Here is a 16259-nt window from a genome sequence, read left to right as displayed (position 1 = left end):
CTTCCCTGGGCAGCCTGTTCCAATGCTTGACAACACTTCAACTGAAGAAATTCTTCCAAATATCCAATCTAAACCTCCCCTGGCACATCTTGAGGCCATTTCCTGTCATCCTATTCCTTGTTACATGGGAGAACAAACCAATGTCCATATCGCTAGAGCTTCCTTTTAGGTAGCTGTAGAGAGTGATTAGGTCACCCTGGGTCTCCTTTTCTTTAACAACCCCTGTCCTTTCAGCTGCTTCTCATAAGACTTGTGCTCTACACCCTGCATCAGCTTCGTTGCCCTTCTCTGGACCCGCTCTAGCAAGTCAATGTCTTTCTTGTAGTGAGGCGCTTCAACAAAGCCTCACCAGTGCTGAGTACAGGGGGCTGATCACTTCCCTTGTCCTGCTGGCCACATTATTTCTGTTACAAGCCAGGATGCTTTTGGCCACTGCTGGCTCATGTTCACCTCCCTGCTGACCAACACCCCCAGGTCCTTTTCTGCCAGGCAGCTTTCCAGCTGCTATTCCCCAAGCCCATAAAGTTGCATGGTGTTATTGTGATCCAAGTGCAGAACCTGGCACAGAGTCTTGGTGAACCTCATACAATTGGTTTCAGCCCATCGATCCAGCCTGTCCAGATCCCCCTGTAGAACCTAGGTCTTCTTCCCCACCAACTCAGCTCATTTTTCAGCACATGAGGACAGCCTGCTCCTGTGCCTTTAAGGTTTTCTACTTGAAGCATGTCCAGCCTTCCTGGACTCCTTTCAGTACTGGCTCCCAAGGGACTCCATCAACCAGGCTCCTAAACAGGCCAAAGACTGCCCTCCAAAAATCCAAGGCAGCAGTTCTGCTGACCCCATCCTTACTTCTCCAAGAATCAAAAACTCAGCCGTTTGTGATTTTGATTACAGGATCCTGCTAAAAATTGTTGAGGTATCTGTTTCAGTATTTAAAAGTCTGAGCTGGAACAGCCCCCCCAGAAGTGAGTAATAGCAATTCTTCAATTGAAAGGTTCTACCAGAAGCCCTGTGAAGATTTATAATGGGCACACGTGTACTCCAGGGCATGAGCTGGCTACAGCCCTCAATGGCAGGCATGAGTGGGCTCCAGCCAGCCTCTGTGCCAGCCACTTTGAGTTGTGGCAAGCAGAGATCCTCTGAGCAAAGGAGCTGGCACCAGTGAGGTGTCTCCAGGGCCAGACCAAGACCCTGGGGGAGGCAGGTTTTGCAATACCACTGACATTTTTGTGCATCTGTGCAGAGCTGGGGTCGGGAAAAGGGGCAAGGGGTCCAGCAGGGGATATACTGAGAATAAGATATCAGTGAGCAAGAACTGCATTTCACAGAAAAAGGGAAAAAACAAAACCAAACAAAAAAAACCTATTTCAACACTTGTTCCCTGCTCCACGCCAGAGAAGGAACTCAATTTTGGATGGTCCCAACACAGAGAGAGGAAGGAGAAGAAGGGACCAGGGTAAAGGGTGAGGGGAAAATGTGGGAAAGCCTGACGGGAGCGCCTCAGCAGCAGGCAGCTCGGACTGGGGTAATGCCAGCATGGCTGAGGTCAGACATGAGGAGCACTTAATCCTCAGCATGGCCATTCATTTCCTCACTGCTTTAAAAAATATATGTTTACAGGACCTCTCGGGGAAGGGAAGTTCTGTGAATCAGTGTCTGACTATTACTTGCTGACCCAGATGAAGGCATTAGCAACCTGGAGAGCACTTTTCATGTCAGATCCCCAGGCATCCTATTAGCTGTGTGACATTAGAGCTAACCTCACCTGACCTTTTATCACTATCATGTTGACATAGCACTAGTTATGTCTCTCATGGACCTAAGCTCACCTTCGGGGGCCTTCTCTCCCTGCCTTGAAACTCTTCTTTCAAGGTCCTTGGCTTGTTGAAGTGTAAAATGTTTCCACTTCATAATAGGAAGTTCTTCAAAAGGAGGTACTTTCTCTCCATGCTGCACTATCCTTGGAGATTCTTGTGGCAACCAAGTTCCTACTCTGAGGTGCTTTTGATCATACCATTGCTCTGCAGAGCACCCCAAATAACATACTGTCAGTTTCCAAGAACTATGGATTGCCAAAGGAAAACTTTAAGCTGCCATGTCCTGCTAGGTATTAAAGAGGCATTCCTTTACCCTTGTCAGCAGCCATCAGGCTCTGAAGTGCTTCTCTGGGGCTGAAGGGTCACATCTGATTTCAGCCTCTGTCAATGAGGCCCTTCCTGTACATCACAGCCCTGGCCCCAGGCCAGAGAGGTTGGTGCTCAGACTGTGTGGCTGCTGCAGCCTCCCTGGGTTCCTCATCTCTTCCACAAGGAAAACCCTCAGAGGAGAAGGGTCACTGGGAGCCCTTGTGAATTAGATAAGTCATAATTTTTCTTGATGGCATCTTCCAAACTGCTAGCCAAAGGCATCCCTGGGAGGTGAGGACCACAGGTCAGACCAGCCCAGGGAAGCATGGCCACAGGGTAGGGTGATGTTTGAGCCTACGGAAGTGACGGAGAACCTTAACAATGTGAATGGCTTCTGGTTGGAATTAGGCAGCTAGAGGCACCCCCCAGCATGGTTTTCAAAAGATCCCCATCTCCCAGTGAATTTATCTCAATGGAAGCTGGGGACCAAGGCCCTATTGCTCCCCGTGCCACATGGAGATCATTGCATGTCTGGCCTCCAAGGGCCATTGGTATCATTCACCCAGCAGACTTTCGGTCCTGAAGGCTGCGGCTCTGCCACCACGGAAAGCATCAGCTTTCCGTACTAGCCGGTCCCTTGGCAGGACAAAGCAGAGCCTGAGCAGTCACACTCACAAGGTTTCACGTTTGTTGAATTAGCCACAAAACATGGCCCAAGGTCTGTGCAGCCTTACTCCGTCACCCTTGCCTCGTGCCAGGTTCAGTAGGACATGCAGCACCTGACCCAGCATGAAAGCTGCTGTAATAACATTAACCCTTCCAAAACCATGTTTTCTGGTGAATAAGAAGCATCAAGGAGATTCAAAATAGCAGCTCACTGTTTTGTGATATATGGTTGTGGTAGATTTGGGTCAGCACTAAGTGCCCTAAAAGTTGGTTTACTACCTCATTGAGCTACAGCCTCTACTAGATGGGAAATTTGAGTAACATTTCCAGAAGTACATAAGTACTCCTGATAATTTTTACTGCCAAATATTAATTTCCTACATTTCTTCTTTTTCCTCCCACTTTCTCCCCTTATTCCCATTATTGTTTCAGGAGCAAAGAATTGATGTCAGTGCCATGAATAGCTCTGAATTCATTTGGTTACAGCTTTGTGTATGGAGATTATTTATTTTTTCATCGGAAGGTCTTATTGCACTTATTCTCTCCTCCTCCTTTTCTTGCACTGGCCTCTTCTTCCCTGCACTATCATTTGAAGACTCCCCCTCAAGCTGCTCTCGTAATGGAGTCATCACTACTGAGTCATCCTGTTGCACTCATCTTCTTGCTAACCCACCTCTTGCTGTTTCCTTCACAAGGGTTATTCACTTCTTCATCCTCACATCCATCCCCAGTGGTCTCTGGTTTGGGCATTTCCACCTTCAGTCACTCCTGTTTCCTCCCCTCTGAATTTTCTCTTCTTTCTCTGGAGTCTGCATCATTGAAGGTGGTGCCTGCCCCTTTTGCCTCCCTGCTGTTCATTTGAATGCCTTTCTCAGATAGCCTCCCAAGCTTCCAGTCATCTTCTCTTCCCCCCCCTCCCGCTACAGAAGTATCTACCTCATCCTCATCTTTACAGTCACTGCGGAAGCAGCAAGGACGGGCTTGGCAACCTTTCGTTTTGATAATTTTCCATGGCAAATAGGTTCCCCTGGTTGTTTTTGCTTTTGTTTCTCTGCTTGAGCCACTGCAGTCCTGAGACCTCCTCCTAGTTCTTGCCCTCCTCCTTCAGAGGCAGCTCTGAGGAAGGAGGCCTGGCCGCTCTTGAAGGCTGGTGATGCAAAGTCAAAGCTTCTCCAAAAACCTCTCTGCTCCTTGTGCTGTTGAGCCTGATCCAGAAGGAAGCTGTAAGCTCCTGTTTGAGGTGCAGGAAGGGCAAAAGGAGAAGACCATTCCCTCCCTGGTGCTCCCAGACACACTGCTCAGGTCTGTGAGCAGCTGCTTCCCTTCTCTCCAACAAGGCACCTGGGGTAGGACAAAAACTGCTGCTCCCCACACCAGAGTGTAACCAAAAGAATCATTATTTGTAACACTACACACACTATTTAGCCACAAGTCTATGGGCAGGTTGCTTGTACTGAATCAAAAACCTCGGTTTTCCCACCCCTCCAAGAAAGGAAAGGACATGATCAGGGGACTGGAGCACTTCCCGTATGAAGACAGGCTGAGGAAGTTGGGGCTGTTCAGCCTGGAGAAGAGAAGGCTGCGTGGAGACCTCATAGCAGCCTTCCAGTATCTGAAGGGGGGCTATAGGGATGCTGGGGAGGGACTGTTCATTAGGGACTGTAGTGACAGGACAAGGGGTAATGGGTTAAAACTTAAACAGGGGAAGTTTAGATTGGATATAAGGAGGAAATTCTTTCCTGTTATGGTGGCGAGGCACTGGAATGGGTTGCCCAGGGAGGTTGTGAATGCTCCATCCCTGGCAGTGTTCAAGACCAGGCTGGACGAGGCCTTGGGTGATATGGTTTAGTGTGAGGTGTCCCTCCCCATGGCAGGGGGGTTGGAACTTGATGATCTTAAGGTCCTTTCCAACCCTAACTATTCTATGATTCTATGACATCACAGTCCTTCAGTTCTCCAGGTCCTTCCCCACCTGCTCCTCTTTCTCTTCTTGGGAGCCCATCTGTAGATCTGGGGACCCAGAGGGTTTCTTCCTCAGGCTGCCTCTGCTCAGGTGTCTGGGAGCTCAGAAATACCTGGGTGAGCATCGCAGGAGGAGGGAGTCATACCAAGTGTCTTTCAGAAAGGAGCTGAGGCTCCTTTGAAGAGTTTAAGTCCCCAGATCAGAAGCAGGTCATTATCACAGACGAAACGCACTTCAGAGGAGTGGGATGCAGCCAGGGACACTGACTGACAGCTGACAGCTACAACACAGCAGGCTGCACCAGGGTCAGGAGCTTCCAGACCACGTCCTCAGGGAAAGACTGAGATTATCTAGACCATACCCTTTCTCATCCAAGCAGCAGCTCTGCCCTCCAGTACAGGCAAAGCCTCTGGAGTGGGAGACTCCCTGTGCATTAGCACATCAAAACAGGCTGTCACACCACAAAGTGTGCCATACCAGCATCCTCGTGTTTGTCACTCAGGAAGTCCAATGTCCAAGATGGAGGTAGAAGACAGACAGGGAGCTCCCCTTCCAGCTCATCCAGAGACCTTTCTTTCAGAGGTATATGAATACAGTCTGCGTAGCCAGGACATCGGCTGGCAAAGCTCAGTCACCCAAGTAAAAGGGAAAGTTACAGGAGGTTTTGCCAACAAGAAAAATAAAAAGGAGGAAAAAATAGGTTCAAGTGGCAACAAATAATTCACCCAATAACAGCAACAACCTTTCAGCAACTTGTTGGCTATTCGGTAGCTTTTGGTTCACTTTTTATTAGCCATATGGAACAGAGATTATATGATCCTATCCAGGTAACACAGTTAAACCAGAAAAAGATACTACAGCAAAACAGCCTTTTCTGTGGCTTAATTATATGGCCTTGATCCAAACTCCACTGAAGTCAGTCAGAATCCTTGCCACTGACTTAAAAGACTTTATACAACTGAATACTCCCAGCAGGGCTTTAATAGGAAAAAAGACTGAAGTTTAAACCGCAAAATACAGAATATAATCCATACAGCAGGAAAGCTGTCAACATAATTCCACAGCACGGGCAACCGCCATTGATGGGAAAAGGGTGATTCTGACCTAATGGGAGAGCTTTAGGGTTTGCATCTTTGTTTTCTCTTTATGGACTTGAGGAATGCTTTGGGATTTACATCAATAAACTGGTGCCTAACTATAAAGCGTACACTGTCAGAGGGCCAAAATACACGTCTGGCCTGTGCATCCGGGAGAGGTAGAGTATGTTGACACCCAGAGTTTGTTTTCTTACTGTGCCAAATCTTGATTAGGTTGAAGTGAATGGAAACACTTCAGCAGGATGGTGATTTAGCTCATTCTCTGGAAAGGGCTGGCACTATTGCACACTCTGGACTGGCTATCATTTTGCGGAGTCCTTTTTACAGATGCTTTTTGTTTATAAGCAAAAGTACTTACATTAATATTGCAAAAACAAATAGTCTAATGTTACATTTTAAGGGCACATTAACTTGAAAGCACAGCCAAGTTTGTTGACTAAAATGATTTACACAACTCTAAGGGCACTAAATAAGTATTTCTCAATGCCTCAGCAGCAGCTCAAAGGAGCAGAAGCTAAAAATGTTACAGCTCAACAAACAGTTCTGTGTTCCTACTCTTGGTAAGTACAGCATGTTTCTTTGCAAAGGAAAGACTCAGGGATTGCTTCAAGGAAAAAAGAAAAATCAGAATAACAAACCAACAAACAAACCATAAATAAATAAATAACACAAATAATTTCAAAGTACATACTGTCCTCTTACCCTCCGTCCATTTCCTCATATAACTTCATTACAACAGCCCCAACAAATCATCTGCAATATGACCAGGATTCCCTGGTTACCTTCAAACAGGCTGCTGGCTGACTAAGAGGCAACCCCTGGTGCGGCTGTTCCAACAGCCCTTTGCTTGGCAGGGACAGGGAAGTCCAGGTGCCAGCAAACTCCATTTACACAAGGTGCCCTGGTTGCCTGAGAGCTGCCAAATATCCTCCACCAGCAAATAGTTTGATGTGAGGTGAGTGTGTTCAGCATCACACAGACATGGTAAGTACCTCAGAGGGGCAAGCACAAGCCTTACACATGGCCATGGGGCCTTATGTGTACTTCCAGCTTGCAGATGCACCCCTTGATCATGGATAGGTCCCTATCAAAGGTTATCATCAACTGAGAGCTCGGTTGGGATCTGTATGCAGTTCACCAAAGGGAAGTGCCTAGGTACCTTGCCAAGGAAGCAGTATAAAATGGAGATGGTTCCTTACAAAAGCAGGCAAGGGAGAGGTAAAATGAGCAGCTGGAAAATGAATTCAGGAAAACATTATGCTAGCAGACATCTAATACTAAGAGCAATCATTCAAAGGACTCATTTCCAAGGCACACTGCAAAATCCCTGTTACTTGATGCCTGGAGAAAGTTTCATTAAAGACTTTGCTCAACCAAAAGCTGTTGTGCTTGACTGTAGGAACTGAAGGATAAGATTCAAAGAAGTCCTCCATCATACAAAGGTCAAGCAGGGTGACCACAAAGGATTTAAAACCACTGAAGACTGTGAATGCAACCATTTAAAAGGCCTGAAAAGCTTTTGTTTCTGACAAAAATGGCAGAGAAGCAGAATGGGAGAGTATGCTCCGCAGCTGGACTGCAGGCAGGGAAAATACCAAGAAGCACTCCCCTGCTCTGTTTGGTGATTTCTATGGCTATGGTTGCCAAACAACAGGGATCTTCACTGATGTGTTGACCACAGCAGGCCTAGAGAAGCATGAATGTGGCCAGCTTTCACAGCCACAGAAAGAGATGAGAACCAGTGTTTTCTGTCATCCAGTCACACAGCACATAACTATGTCCTAATAGAGGCATGCAAAGTACTTGCCTTACTTCCTCTGCTAAGTCAGCTGAGAATATATTTTGTTGTTGCAGTTAAAACAGTCCAACTGCTGAATGTGAAATTTGGGGCATACATCTTTCATGACATATTGTCTGTTTTTTCTCCTGGTTTTCCTTCTTTTCTCTGTGAGGTAGCAAGAAAGCTTCATTCTAAATAGGCAGACATCTTACAGACTTGATACTCACTCAGGTCCTCTTAGCATGCACATTTATTAGATCTGCTTTGCCACAAGAAGATGGCTGGTCTTTTGCCTGTGATATGATCATTTGCCAGGGATGATTTTAAATAGAGCAGACAATGATCCTGTTATGTAGAAATGTTTTCTGCTAATTATGTTGTGTCACCCTGAGCTAAAATGATACAACATCCGTATGCAAACAGTTCCTACACTGATGCAGCCTGAGACCTGTTTTCTCTCTGAACTTTTGGTGAACAATGCAAGACAGAGCAGGTAAATATTGCTTTGAGTAACAATGGCAGTATCTCAACAATACAAGGAGAAGCCCATGAGCTGAACTCTCTTTGTATAAACACCAATAGGGGATAAGTCAGTACTCTTGAAATCAGCATGTCACCTTATTTCAACATCAAACTAAAGCTTGATGTGAAAGTTCAGTCAGGGCTGAATCTGGCCCCATGATTTATAGTGTTTATTAATTTAGGAGCCAGCACAATAGTAAAATATCTCAGACATCTCTTTAATCTAGATAGTTTATATCCAGAACTACATTTCACTATTGGAGGATGGGAAGGAGGGAGAGTCGCAGTTTGGACCAGGTTTTATTGGGTGAATTGGGAACTGCCTCTTGGACGCCTGCTCTGAGGAACAAGACCTGGAGAGCAGCTCCAGACTGGGGGTGAACTCTGGCCTTAGAGGACAGAGGAGAAGCAGAAGAGAAGTGGGGAGGGAAAAACATGTCCATACAGAAGGGCAAAGGCACTTTTTATTTCCCCCAAAAATGTATGCTATAGGGCAGGAGGCTGAAATGAGAAAGGCACACACCGAGCTTGGCACAGGAGACAGTCTGACTGCTGTGGCTGCCCCAGAACCATATGGGAATGGCTTCACAGGCTGCACTGCACTGCTCAGCGTCCTCTCCTGTTCCCTCACTCTGTAGCGAAGGACACTGCACATCTCCTCTGCAAAGGATACAGCCCAAAACCTGGGGCCAAGCTTTGAAACTGAGAACATGTCCCTTTCTGCAGGCTGTGAAATAGGGTCATGCCACTGCAGCTGGCAGGACTGACCCCTGCTTCCACAGAGGCTGCTGAGGGACCAGCTGGGAATGGAGGGCACTGGACACACATAAGGGTCCAGCATCTGTTTACTGAGCCACACACAGACCCTAATGTAAAAGTTGTTGTTATTTTGGATTCACTAATGACTGGACTGAAATCTGGTTCAGAGCCAAATCACCTTCTGTTTGGGGGGGTCATCAAACAAAATCTTAACAATTTGCAAACTTCCCCTCTGGCACACATAGGGGATTGCGCTTGGATTTTCATATGCATATGCATTTAGATTTTTAAATATGAATTTTCATGTTATCTATAATATATATATATTTATATACATGTATGTATATAAAATTCAAGAGACTTTTAAAAAGACATTTAAATGCAGTAGAAAATTGTCCCACTTCCCTTCAGTCCAGCCTTGAAATGCCTCTCATGGCCAGATGGTATTCCCTGCCTTTCTCCACAGATGTCTCAAGGTGGTGGTGGAGGTTTGTGGTGGTGGAGGTTTGTGCTTCCTGGAGAGCCAGAGCCCCTCTGGAACTGCTGAGGGACCCGTGCTGCCCACCCCACACACACTCAGCAGGGAATGGACCTGCCACCAGTGAAACTGGGTGAGGCCAGGCCAGACATTCTGCACAGAAAAAGTGAGGCTGTTATCCATAGGGTGCTGCAGCTGAAGTACTTGCGTGCAATATCAGGGTCGGCACACTGCAGACCTGCCACAGGGCCCAGCACAGATCTGCTGCGGGTAGCACAGGCACAGCAGTATGCCTGGACCAAAACCACATCCATCCACAACTGCCATGTTGAATGGTTTGGTTTGTTGGGATGGTGACAAAGACTTAATGAGGCTTTGCTTTATCCATCTGCTTGGTCTTGGTTAGCCACTGCCAAGATCTCTTCCAGGACACCATGATAAACACCTTGTCTAATGGCTCCCCTTGAAAAGCCAGGATTTTCTGCATCCTGAAAACAGTCATCACTGAATGGTCTAGGAGGCAGACCTGAGTAATTCAAACAGCAAGAAAATGCCAGAAAGGGGATGATTTCACTGCATTTTTTAATACATATTTGACAGATAAGCGTAGCAACAGGGATCCTTGTCTGCAGGCTGACTCCCAACAATCAGATACTGCTGTAGCTCCCTGTCATTCAACTACACTGCTGCAAACGCATGAATAAATAATCTCCTATAGTGTTTGTGCAATAAGCAGAATATTAGCATGTGCCTCTCAAGACAACCTTTATCAAAAGAAGCAGCGTTTATACTGAGAAACTTACCTAAAAATAAATGCCTATCACTCATACATAGAAATACCAAGGGCAAGATATGACTTTCTATAATGTGAAATGACTCATTTTCCCCCTGAAGTTTTAGTGAGTGTCAAAGATATGTACTTCTAAGAGTGATTCACTCCAAATGGCCACTGGGTGACTGGCTGAGTTTGAACTAATCTTGGGGAAGAGAGCTGACATAAGGGCCAAGGGCCGTGGGACTTGGAATGCATTGGTTATTTGCAGGGCAAGGATGGCAGACGTTAGCACTCAGTTGTCACTAGTAAATCTTAAATTGCTTTGACAGGAGGCAGACTGCGAGATGTGAATGGCTACAGCTTCCAGGGGAACACTCCTCTTCATGGAAAGTGGGATAAGGCCAAGGGAACAGACCATATTTCTTCTTTTATACATATGTGCACATGCACGCACAGACACACATACATATATAGCTGTAAAAAAAAAAAAAGCAGTTCTTCTACGGATCTGTAAACTAACTTGAACCCTCACTCACACTTGGTAGCTCAATCCAAAAGCAAGAGCTCAAGCTTTCTGGAAGCATAGCTGGATTGCCAGCCCCAGAAAGTTCTGGTGAGTTATCTACAAACTTCGTAAGTGTAAGAGAATTCAACGGCTCTGTAGATATTCCTGGGGGAGTATGGAGCCTCCTCCCACTGGGTTCAAACCACTCCTGGGACAATCAGTGACCACAGCATAATGCCTGAAGTGGCTGGGGTTTATTTCAGTTATCCCAGTGAGGTTTGTCCTCCGTGTCATTCCCAGCTGTCCACGTCAGCACAGGCAGCGACCGGCACCCCAGGAGATGGCACGAGCCCTGAGGAGCGGTGGTATCCCCTGTCTTCTTGGATGCAGCCAATCTGGCCAGCGTATTAGTTGCGACAGCACCAGGGGAAAAGCTTTCTTCTCTCTTCCCAGTGGCACAGATGGAAATTGAGGGTGACAGGGCTGAGCAGGCATGGCTGCAGTGAGCTAATTGGGCGCACAACAAATTCCTGGCTCACTTAGGAGTGGCTTCCCCAGGGCACAGGCATTACGTATACATAAATATCAGCTTCTTACTGGAAACATGTCCCGAGGAGGGAAGTGAAAGAGAAGCAAGCCATGACTTTACAGATTATCTCACACCTTTTTACAGTCTCCCTTTAAACAGTGATTAGAGCAGCTGAAGTGGGAAAGATCTCCAGAAAGCTCAGAGGAACTTAGCAGCCTCCATAAGCAATGTCTGCATAACTGTATGTATAACTGTTGGTGATAAACACGTGCCAGCCATGCAACATGTCACACAGTCAAAGTGGGCTGAAACAGCAATGTACCAATGCCTCAGAAATGGCAGCACATGCAAACTCATACTCCACGATCTGCCACCTATAGTTCCAGGCATTGACAGAGCCCCGCACCTGATGCGTGTGTGTTCTTTACACTCAGTGAACTCAGTTGTCACTAGTAAATCTTACAAGGCTTTACACCCTTCTATGGGACTGACTGTCCTTCATTTCCCACTCCCAGAGCGAGCAGTCAACACAGCTTGCCCTGCATTTTATAGGGAAGTTTGTGGAAACTGGTTACACAGGGGTACAAGTTTTGCTGTGGGCTGTAAGAAAAAATGTAAATCAAGCCAAATCACTTCAAGGCAAACTCGTTATGAAGAAATGCTTCCTCAGAGGACACAGCTGTCAAGCAAAAGGTCTGTCAGAGAACAGGAGAAACCTCTTTTGCCAGAAAAGATCAAATCCTTGAGGACTTTTGAAAATGAGAGGGAAATGTGGGTGTTTCCAGTACTGCCACAGAGATTTTGTGTGACCTTGGAACAGTGGTTTAACCCCTCCTTTGAACCATAACTTCTCCCTTCCTCCAAAGGCAGAGAGATGAAAGGAACACCTGCGGTTCCTCCCAGTCTATGGGGGTATCAGAAAGTCTAGCACACTGGACAGGTAGGGATTTTAAGCAGATGAATTATTTGCTATAAAAATACTTTTCCACTTTGCTAATTATCCACGTACCTACTTGGCCAGCTATAAATTTGGTCATGATTATTAAGCAAGAGAGGGATGCATCTGTGCTTCATCCTGTATTCCTGTATGCAAACTCTTCTCACAACAAGGATGGAACCAGCCCTTGTCCTGCTGCAAGAGCTCTGCAGCTGCACAGCCACAGGCAGCTGCTGCTTGGGGAGGAAAAAGGGTCAAGATCTCTTAGCCAGACTTACACAGGAGTAAAGCAGGAGTGCAAACCACAGATTCCTTTGCTGCCATGGAGTTATTCAGTTGAACTTCCCAGCCACAAAAAAAAAAATGCCAAATTGATCCCACAAATCCTTCCAAATATTGATATATTTGCATGTTTCATTCTTGAGAACAGTCTCAAAAAAACCATACAAACTCCTTAAGTAAGCGGAGTCCTCAGTAGCTAGTAACTAATGTGGCTTCTAATGAAGTTAAGGTTTCTGGGTCCTTTTGGGAAGAATTTAAACTGCTCTGCTCTTACAGTGATGCAGCTTATCTAAAGGAAAAGACACCGAATAAAAACACAGATATGCTGGTTTCAAATCCCACTGCACCCTGACCCACCTCTTGTCATTTCAGAGAAACCGGGAAAGCATTAACTACAGTTTCCATTTTCCACCAGAGGACATTCAAAGGACTGTTCTGCCAATGGCTGAGACGAGCTCATGAACTACACAGAAGAGATCTGTAACTGTTTGCACAGGTGAGGCAGAAGACTTCAACATAACATGCTTATTTAACAGACAGCCAGGTTTCCACTCCTGTCACAGGCAATAGCTGATACCTGAAGAACAGATTCTTGCATGAAGAACTTTGCTAAGTATATCCCATTTTCAGTAGCTGAGATTCTCCTTCAGAGAATAATTAAGTATGCAATATATGGTCTAAAACAGTCAGGAAAGGGACTGGAAATATAGGAAATTGAAAGGAAATTATTTCAAGCCGGAGTGCTCTGACTCTGGAAATTAAGTTATAAATGTTTTTGAGAACCTGCATTTATTACTTGCAATAAATAACTTTTCTTCCAAACGCCTTTGTGTGAGAGATTAGCAGTGCAAGTGGAGCACATTTCTGCTGTGCAGAAGTTGCTTATTTTAGAATAATGGACGTCACAAATTGGCCCTGCATAGCAACACTCGTTGGAAAAAGATCACAGCTCCACTTAACACAAAAGTGCAATCTTGAAGCCCATTGAAACTGAAGTCTCTTCACAGGGCAAACACTGAAGTAGCTCCTCATTTGCGTAAAGCCGGACAATTGCTCCACTTCTATACAAAAAAAATTGCTTAGATATCTGCTATGCATGGGGAAAGGCTCATTAAGCACATTACAGCCAGCGAACATCCCAAGGTTAAATCCTGCTGCTCTGGAGTACTTCAGTGTTTTATAAAGGCATCTAAATGGGACTTGTACCTGCAAATCTTCACGGTGTGGTGAAGATTCAGAGCTTACCTTTAAACTCCAGGCACTTCTTTTTCCCTGCAATAACAGCACAGTTCTGAAAAACAAATTTAGATACATAATGTCTGATTCTCCGCTACATTAAGCCTGTTCTACCCCTGTGTCAATGCAGTGAAAAGCAATGGAGTGGCACTGGTGAAAAAAAAATAATGCAATGATGACAAAAGCTAGCCCAGGCTCTTTAAAAGGGCTGTTTATGCAGCCATTCCCTCAGGTTTTCTTCAAGTCCATTTTGCTAGCTGCCGTGGGGCAGGAGGGTGTAGGAAAAAATGGCCATGAGATGGCAAACCTTCCCACCCTTGTTTGCTTGTTTTATGGCATTCGTGTCTTTCTGCCTTTGCAGCCTCACAACTCTGCTTTACTTCAAGAAAAAGAAAACAATGAGACCTAGATTTACCCTCACTATGCGAGCTGCCTTTCCTTGCAGTTTCATCTGTGAGAAGCAATTACACCTGCATTTGTTGCAGTGCCTCTTGCCACCTGGGAGCAGGGCTGGGAGCATGGGCTGTAAACCAGCACAGCTCTAAATGGGACCAAGGGAGCGGTGCTGATTTACACCCGGAGGGTATCTGCCTTGTGAGGTTTGCTATCAGGCGTGTTACTTCACTTGTGGAGTCTCCACTGTCAGACACGGAGTTTCCCCTCCAAAGCTGGCCAAAACTGCCCGGAATCTCGCAGACCACTTCAAAGTCACCTTGAAATTGCTTGTGAGCAAAAATGGGGCAGCTTCTCTGCTTGTTGCCAGTCACATGCATCCCTCCCACTGCTCACTGCCTCCCACCCAGCCCATACCAGCCCCAACCACACTCCTCTGGGACACCATGTGCGGGGCCAGATCCGGCCTCATCACCCAGTCCCAGCTGATAAGGCACATGGGCTGGGGTTTTCTCCTCATTCAGCATACCAAAAGCTGCTCTAATGTGGCTGGGGCCCAGACACAGGAAGTCTTAAGTCGATGTTTGAATTTGCTACAGACTCCCTGCAAGGGATTAGGGAAGGCGGTTGAGTCCTGTGTTTCTCAGCTGGCCTGCCTCCGATGCTGACACCACAGCTTGTCAGCATCCCATCCCATTAGAAAGGGATGGGATAGGGACAGACGCCACTCTGTCTCGTGCATCAGCTTTTGGGGACAGAGGATTTTTATGTGCCCCCCTCGGTACATCCCGCCACATCCCACTTCACTATATGAAACTCCATTCAGAGCTTAAAAAGTAAAGGTGAGTTGCATATCTGCACCTGCATTCACTTCCTCAGACCAAGATGCTATCCCAGAGTTTGGGTACAATGAGGCCAAGTGGCAGGAGAGCAGGCTGGGTGCTGGGACGCCGCTCCGTTCTGACAAATCGAGTTGCTGGCTGTGGAGGAGGTTGGCACAAGACAGCTGGCAGCAAGGAATTATCTAAGTTGGGAGCATCTGAGTGAAGGAAGGTGTGTAAGAGCACGAACTTTCTTAAAGCCACACCTGGGGCTATGGCTCTGGAGAACTGCGAAGGGAAAGGAGATAGAACAACTGGGCAAAATCCTGGGGAGGAGTCAAGAGCCATGTAGGCACAGAGCAGCGCAGCACACTGGCTTGAAATTTTCACACCTCTCATGTAGCTAAGAAACATTCCTCATAAACACTTTGTGTCACATGGCTGCAAGCATTCTTTTGCCCAGGACAAAGCACTCTAAACCCAGATTTGCCACCTCCAGGATGCACGGCCCTGCAGCTGAAGCTGTGCCCATGCTGGAGTCAGCCCTGGAGAAGGGATCCCTGTGCAGCAGGGTGGCTCTCTGGTCACATCTCCCATAGGTGCTGCTGCAGCTGCGATGTATACATGTGACTGGCAGAGCTAAGTCACCCCTTGTTAGATTAACAACTGATTCAAAGGCCACGCAGCTGTCATATCACCCATCCCATTCCTGGGGTCACACTGCTTTAATTTTAGCAGCCCCACATACCTCTGGAGCTACTTACAAGGTTAGAAATGGGGGTTTCCAAGTGAAAGCCATGGGTAGCCAGACCCACCCAGAGCTGCTCCATTCTGAGCTGACGAACCCAACTGGCCATCAGAAGACAGACAGCTTCATGAGGTGGCTGCAAGTTGCTCCCTGGGGCTTCTGGTTTGTTTTCCCTTTTTCTGGAGGTAGAAGTGAAGTGCTGTGACTCCCAGTAAAATGGCAAAGCGAAAGCACAATGACAAGATGAACTGCAGGGATTCAGCCAGTGACAAAGTAATGAATGAGATAGGGAGGAAATTGCCTGGAGGACTCTTCTGTTAATCCATAGCTGGATAAATTACTCCTCCTGATAACAGGCACACATTGTTCACTGACAACAGGGTGGGCTTGAGATTCTCTGCAATGTCCAAGAAAGTAAAAGATTCAGCTCTAGTTGGTGGGGAAATGGGTCCAAGTAAAGGAATGACGTGACAGTTAGCTTTAAAAGGTTAGCTTTGTCAGTGGTGTAGCCAGAAGGAAACACAGGTAAACTACAGTTTAACCATTTCTAATTCAGACACTTCCTTCCTTCACGTATGAGGAAGCAGCCAGACAAGTGAGTTTACCTACCTCCTTCCTTACCAACTCCCACCAAGCTACACT

At 46.5% G+C, this 16259-nt stretch overlaps 1 long non-coding RNA gene across 1 annotated transcript in view; it reads right to left on the bottom strand.

Annotated features, from left to right (window-relative positions):
• The window catches only part of LOC133269331 (uncharacterized), a 68376-nt gene extending 54633 nt beyond the window's left edge, over nucleotides 1-13743 (bottom strand). The window contains exon 1 of the long non-coding RNA XR_009743417.1: nucleotides 13665-13743. This is a non-coding gene — a long non-coding RNA (uncharacterized LOC133269331). The remainder of the gene's footprint in view (nucleotides 1-13664) is intronic.
• Between the last annotated feature and the right edge of the window lie 2516 nt (nucleotides 13744-16259).

The sequence above is a fragment of the Pezoporus flaviventris genome, unplaced genomic scaffold, assembly GCF_033815535.1.
Source record: "Pezoporus flaviventris isolate CSIRO_AGI_PZ_B2104156 unplaced genomic scaffold, CSIRO_AGI_Pfla_v1 ptg000015l, whole genome shotgun sequence".
NCBI lineage: Eukaryota > Metazoa > Chordata > Aves > Psittaciformes > Psittacidae > Pezoporus > Pezoporus flaviventris.
Note: the sequence above shows the minus strand (reverse complement) of the source record. Positions and strands in the feature narration are given on the sequence as shown.